Here is a 5,907-nt window from a genome sequence, read left to right as displayed (position 1 = left end):
CAATGTCTTGCTTATCCCTCGGTCGGGAGCCCCAAACGTAGATGTTAGAACGGTAATCACCATCATGATTGAAAGAATATTACATATCATCGAACTCAAGAGAGCTAAATGTGGTAAGGAAGACCCATAATGCCAACTGAAATACCAACCATCAGGGATATAACTGAGCACAAGGCACTTGCATTACATTGTTATGTTTCCCATATTCTTTTTATCACTGTTGACAAGCAAAGGATTCTGAGAAGAAAATTCCAGGAAGAGATGACACATGATATGAAGCAACAGCTTGAAAATGAGAAATGCCTTTGTAGAACACTCTTGATTACCACACGGCAAAATATTCTGACTGAGTCACACAAGAATTTGTAGTGCATTAGGGATTCGAGCAATACGAATGGTGCAATGCTCAAGATAGACAAGGTCTTGCTTATCCCTCGGTCGGGAGCCCCAAGCAACTTCCATATATATACAAGAGATTATCACCACTTTGGCTTGCATGTCCAAACTATCCAGAGAGAGAATAAATGGCGTTTGCAGCTCTTCACATCAAGTACTAGGCACAATCCAACAATATCTAAATCAACGGAGTCACAATATTTTATGGCTTTCAACCTTGTCTTCAAGAGGTGAACCCTTTTGTTATTTCAATGATCGGAAACTTGAAGACTTTAATTTCCAAATGGTTCTCATGATGTGTTCCCTCCTTAACAGTAATAGGAATCTCAACAGTACTTCAGACATTCTGATTCGTAAGACCTTCTCATGGGTGAGATTAACATTGTCATTTGGCCTCTAAGGAACTTGCCTCAATTCTTCTTGTCAAAGAGAAAAGGCTTGAATAACCTCCATACACTGATTCATGTCAATCCCTATTTCTGTCCTCATCTCATTCAAATCCTCACGGAGTTGTTCCATCATTAACTTTCGAGCACGTAGCAGTGAGAAGTCAATTTGTTGTTGAAGTCAGAACTTGAATGGAAAGGGCCCTCATAAGCTTCTGAGAGAACTATGAAATGCATGATAGTATGAATGCATGTTTCATTTATGGATAATCCTAAAGTCTTTTCACACTTTTGTTTCTCTTTTATTCTTTTTTTTTGCATATAGTATCTTTTCTTTTTTTTCTTTTCCATCTTTTCTGTTTTTCTACTTTTTTTCTTTTTATTTTTTTTTCTTTTGAAACAAAACATGCTATGATGAATATGATGCAATGAAAAGTACTCCCCATATAAGAGAATTGTATGTTGCCTCTGAACCAGATCGGATGTTACAGGATCAAAAGTCCGGCATAGGTACCATAAAACCACAAGAACCATAGTCACCAACAGAACAGAACAGTCACCAACGGTACCTGTCATGTATATCCCTCCCCACTCACGGGTGAATCTAGGCCAAGGTAGGTCAAAATGGCAACCAGCGTTATCAGTCCTCCTGAGGCATCACCATCGTTGCATCTACATGCCAACAATGATACCCCATTTGGACCTCGACTGGGCGTGGGTCTCATGATCGCACTAGACAAGACCTGACATCCCATCGGCGTCATGACTATCCACTCTATCCTAGGTATCCTATATGTCAACTCTGGCCTGGGTATTGGGCCTTTTACCTCATATAACATCCCACCCAACCTGCAAAACAAAGCAGAAAAATATGTGGTCCCCACGGGGACCCATGATATAGTCCAGATGCATGATATGCAAGCGGAAAATAAACATGATGTGCAAGCATATATACAACATGTAAACATATAAGCAAACAAACAAAGAAACACCCAAAAAACAAACAAACAAAGGCTAGGATCGACTCGCTAAGAACGGACCAGCACAGGTCTAGCAACGTCCCCAGCAGAGTCGCCAGCTGTCGCTACCGCGAAAAATGGAATCAGAGTCGCCACTAATATATTTATCCCATCAAGGGAAAGGAATACCAGGAAACCTAACTCGGAATAAGAACAAGGTCTTCCGACCAGAGAACAGGGCACGGGAGTCGGTTACGCAAGGGGAAGGTGCTAGCACCCCTCACGCCCATCGTACTCGATGGTATCCACCTATGTTTGTTTCTATCTAAAGGGTGTATCTATGCCTAAACCTAAATGCGAATGAATGTAAAAGAAATACGGGGAAAAGAAGGAATTATTTACAAGTGTGCTCGCTTAGGCCCCGCGACCCAATGCCTACGTATCCCTTACCAGGAATCAGAGCTACCGTAGTTCGGCTCCATAGTTTCCATTTGTTTTGTGTTTTTTAGTTGAACAGAGGTTAAGGTCACAATCCACGATGCTCGACCTTTGGAGACTTATACGCCTAATTTTGGAAAGGACTTAACTTGTTCTTAGTTGCCTAACAAGGCAAAAGAAAAGCAATGATTTGGTTTGTGTCTTTTATCGTAATTCCATGATGACAAAACCCACTACAAGGCTTCGCATCACTTCCTTACATTGTTTTAAGTCTGAGCCTTTTATTAAGCATTTTGAGTATTTTTGGTTGGTGTTTTTTAAGGGAATTTATTTGTGACTTAGATCATACCAAAAAGAGTTTTTTTGAATATTTAGAGAATGCACATCGAGGTCTACACCACAATCGTTTCTCTAAATAGCGGTTAAGAAATACACTGAGGCCTACGCCTCAATCATTTCTCTTCCGCTAAGTAGAAAAGAACATACATCGGGGCCTACGCCCCAACCATTTCTTTTCTACTACGAAAAATAGTAGCGGTATGATCCTTATCGGTATTTATTAAGTTTTTTAAGATTGAAAAGAAAGAGAATGAACAAGGGGAACTAACCTATCCTCTAATCTAATAGTTGTTATTCTAGTCTAGGTCTAATGTTAACATGGTGACTAAATTCTAAAAGGAGCATTAAAATGGTATCAACAAAATAGACCCAAAATCATGGCAAAAAACAAGTAATAAAATCACACAACAATCATACACAAAAATAACATGGAAATGATACAAAAGAAATGAGGAAGCAATTCAAACATTAGTACAAAATTAGTCTAAAAAAATACTACTATTTTTATGAGGTTTTGTTAATACGGGGAATCTAATTCAAGCTTAACTATGTTAAAAATCTATTAACCCTAAAACTAACAACTTTATTGTTTTCTATGTCATTTTTAATACCTAAAAATTGAACAAGAAAAATCAATGATTCTAAATGTTATTATTACCTAAAAATCTAATGAGAAAATTATAATTTTATGCTTTTTATCATCTAAAAAAACTATGTCAAGAGTTCTAAATCTAACATGAAAGAATGGGCTCAGGGGGTGTATGCAGATTTCGTTCATGGCCCAAGTATTTTTTCTATCACAATTTCAACCAAAAAACGAGCAACGTGGGCCAGGGGAGATGAGATTAGCATTTTCGGCCCAAGATCCACTTTCAGGTTTTTGTTCATCATGATTTTGGTAATAAAAGTAAAAGAAATAATTAAATAAAATAAATAAAAAAATAAAAGAAAAGGAAATCATCAAATTGGGATTAGGGTAAAAGAACCTGGTGACCGTTCAGCTTCTTCTCTCTCGTGCGAACGACGGTGCTATGAACATCCTCCGATTGCTCTCCGGCCACCGGCGACTAGCTTCCCCTCTCTCACCTTCTCTTCGCTCACATACCTCTCGATTCAAGCTTCGCCACGATTCATGCTTCACCTCGTTTCTGACTTGACTCAACTCTCACTCTCCTCTTCGCCTGCGATGAAAGTCGTTGTGAATGTGAAGCCGACACAGTGGTGATGTCGTTGTTCGTTGTTGATGGACGCTGGGCGTTGTTGCAAAGCGTTGAGGATGACGATGCTGAATGAACGCGGTGGTTGAAGATTGTTATGCAGGGGAGACTCAAATGATGAATCGGTGATGATGATGAACGTAATGCTGTTGCAAAGTTCTCGAAGATGCAGAATCGCAGAATCACGTGATGCCAGAGTGATGAATCAAAACAATGAAGGCGAAGGTGATGTTTATCTATTCTTGCTGTTAGCCACGAGGATCGATATCAAAAGGTGAAGAACTGAGTCGTGATCTTGAATAACTCCGGTTGAAGAAGAGAGCAAGGTCGAAGATTGATGCAGAGAGGAAGATGAAGATTTTTCGGTTGTTCAGATTTTTTTGGTGAGTTTTCAATTCTGTTCCTTTTCCATCCGATTCCTTCTCCCAATTTCTGTTGTAACTCTTTTTTCTTTTGTTGTTTCTGAATTCAGAGAGTGAGAGGATGATAAGAGATGAAGATGGTGATGGAAACTGAAGGTTGGTGAACAAAAATGGTGAAGGTTCAGGTGATGCAGGGTGAGGAAGAGAGTGAAGATGATGAATGGGAGTGAAGGATACAAGGGAAATGGTTGAAGAAACTCTTTGAAGTGTAGTGATTCTGATTTATAGAGGTGAGTTCCTTCTCTTATTTCTGTTACCTCTCTTGTGATTCATTTGGAAAATGTTTAGCATTTGTAACTGATTCAGTTTTGGTAGTTACATTCTCCTCTTCTCATTCTGTTAATTCTGTTAGTGACAGTTAGGGAAGTTAGATTCTGTTTTTGATCTTTTCTGTTGATTCAGTTACCTCGATAACAAACTGTTAGGGTTAGTTATATGTAGTAACTGATTCTGTTAGGGGTGGTTATAGGTGGTTAGAAGGTTGTTAGTTGTTAGGAAAGGTTTAGTAACAAACTGTTTTTTTGTTATTGGATTCTGTTTGAAGGTTATGTACTAACTGTCAGTTTGGAGAGTTAGTTTTTTTCTGAATTTGAACAAACTAAATGGAGATGAGTAATGCTGAATGTGTATTTCAAATGTTGCTGTTAATTTATTTTTGTGGTTTTGATTCGGATCCTAATTGATTTGAATGGAACTGATAGTGGCTGTGTATGATGTGTTATGGATTTGATATTGTTTACTGGTAGAAAATCTGCAGGGTTTTGTATTAGCAATGTACATGATTTTGGTATATGTTAGGGATAAGATATGTGGAATTGATTAAAATGCCATAGCTTTTTTTTGTTTATTTTCCTCTTGACAGGCTTAGGAAATTGGCAGGAGGTTTGGACATAGTTTGAAGGCTTATTCATGAGCTGCAAGTATTGGACTATGTTTCCTCATTGGTTTTCTTTTTGACAGGTTTTCAACAAATGAAGATGGAGAAAGTGGCTGCAGGCTTGGTACAAGGAGTTTAGCATGAGGACTGGTGTAGTTCTGGAAGTGAAGAAGAATTGGTGACTTAGAGCTTTGATCATGGAGAAAGAAAGTGATAAAGATTTTGAAAAGTGATAGGTTTATGAGAGTTAACTTGTAAAAGAAAGTCAAAGGGTCAAATGTATTCTTATTGTAACTTTCTATGTAATTCTATTTGGATGTTTGTAATAGATTTTGAATGGAACTTGAATGGATAATTGTAATGAGCTTTTGTGATCTTTTTGTAATGGATTTGGATGGAATGTAATGGTATTGTATGAACCTTGGAAGAATTTGATGATGTATAGAACTTGATTTTTGTAATGAAATTGGGAATTTATAATGAATGGATTCTTTTGAAGTATTTGAATGGTGGAACTTGAATATGGCATAATGAATGTCATTTGGACCTTGAATATGGCATAATGAATGTCATTTGGATCTTGAATTTTGAGTTGGATGAATTTGAATAGAATTGCACCAATGCCTAACAAATCTTTTTGATGAATAATCATGCACGCCTTAGTCTTGTAACGGGAATACCAAGCACTTCCGATTACTCTCTTTTTTATTTATTTACGCAAATCCACTTCAAGTTTTAATGAATAACCTCAAGTCCACTTAATAAACCTTCACTTCCAAATTTCAACGGCAAGTCTTGAATCATTAATTCTCGAAATCTCAATTAACCCGCAATTGAAGTACTAAGTACATGATGCGAGCCAAAAGTTGTATT

At 37.7% G+C, this 5,907-nt stretch overlaps 1 long non-coding RNA gene across 1 annotated transcript; it reads left to right on the top strand.

Annotated features, from left to right (window-relative positions):
• The first annotated feature begins 3,507 nt into the window (after window positions 1–3,507).
• On the top strand, window positions 3,508–5,556 carry LOC131634092 (uncharacterized). Its single transcript, XR_009293477.1, has 3 exons — window positions 3,508–4,118; window positions 4,208–4,387; window positions 5,118–5,556. It is a non-coding gene; the product is annotated as an uncharacterized LOC131634092 (long non-coding RNA).
• Window positions 5,557–5,907: the final 351 nt, after the last annotated feature.

The sequence above is a fragment of the Vicia villosa genome, unplaced genomic scaffold (assembly GCF_029867415.1).
Source record: "Vicia villosa cultivar HV-30 ecotype Madison, WI unplaced genomic scaffold, Vvil1.0 ctg.001224F_1_1, whole genome shotgun sequence".
NCBI lineage: Eukaryota > Viridiplantae > Streptophyta > Magnoliopsida > Fabales > Fabaceae > Vicia > Vicia villosa.
Note: the sequence above shows the minus strand (reverse complement) of the source record. Positions and strands in the feature narration are given on the sequence as shown.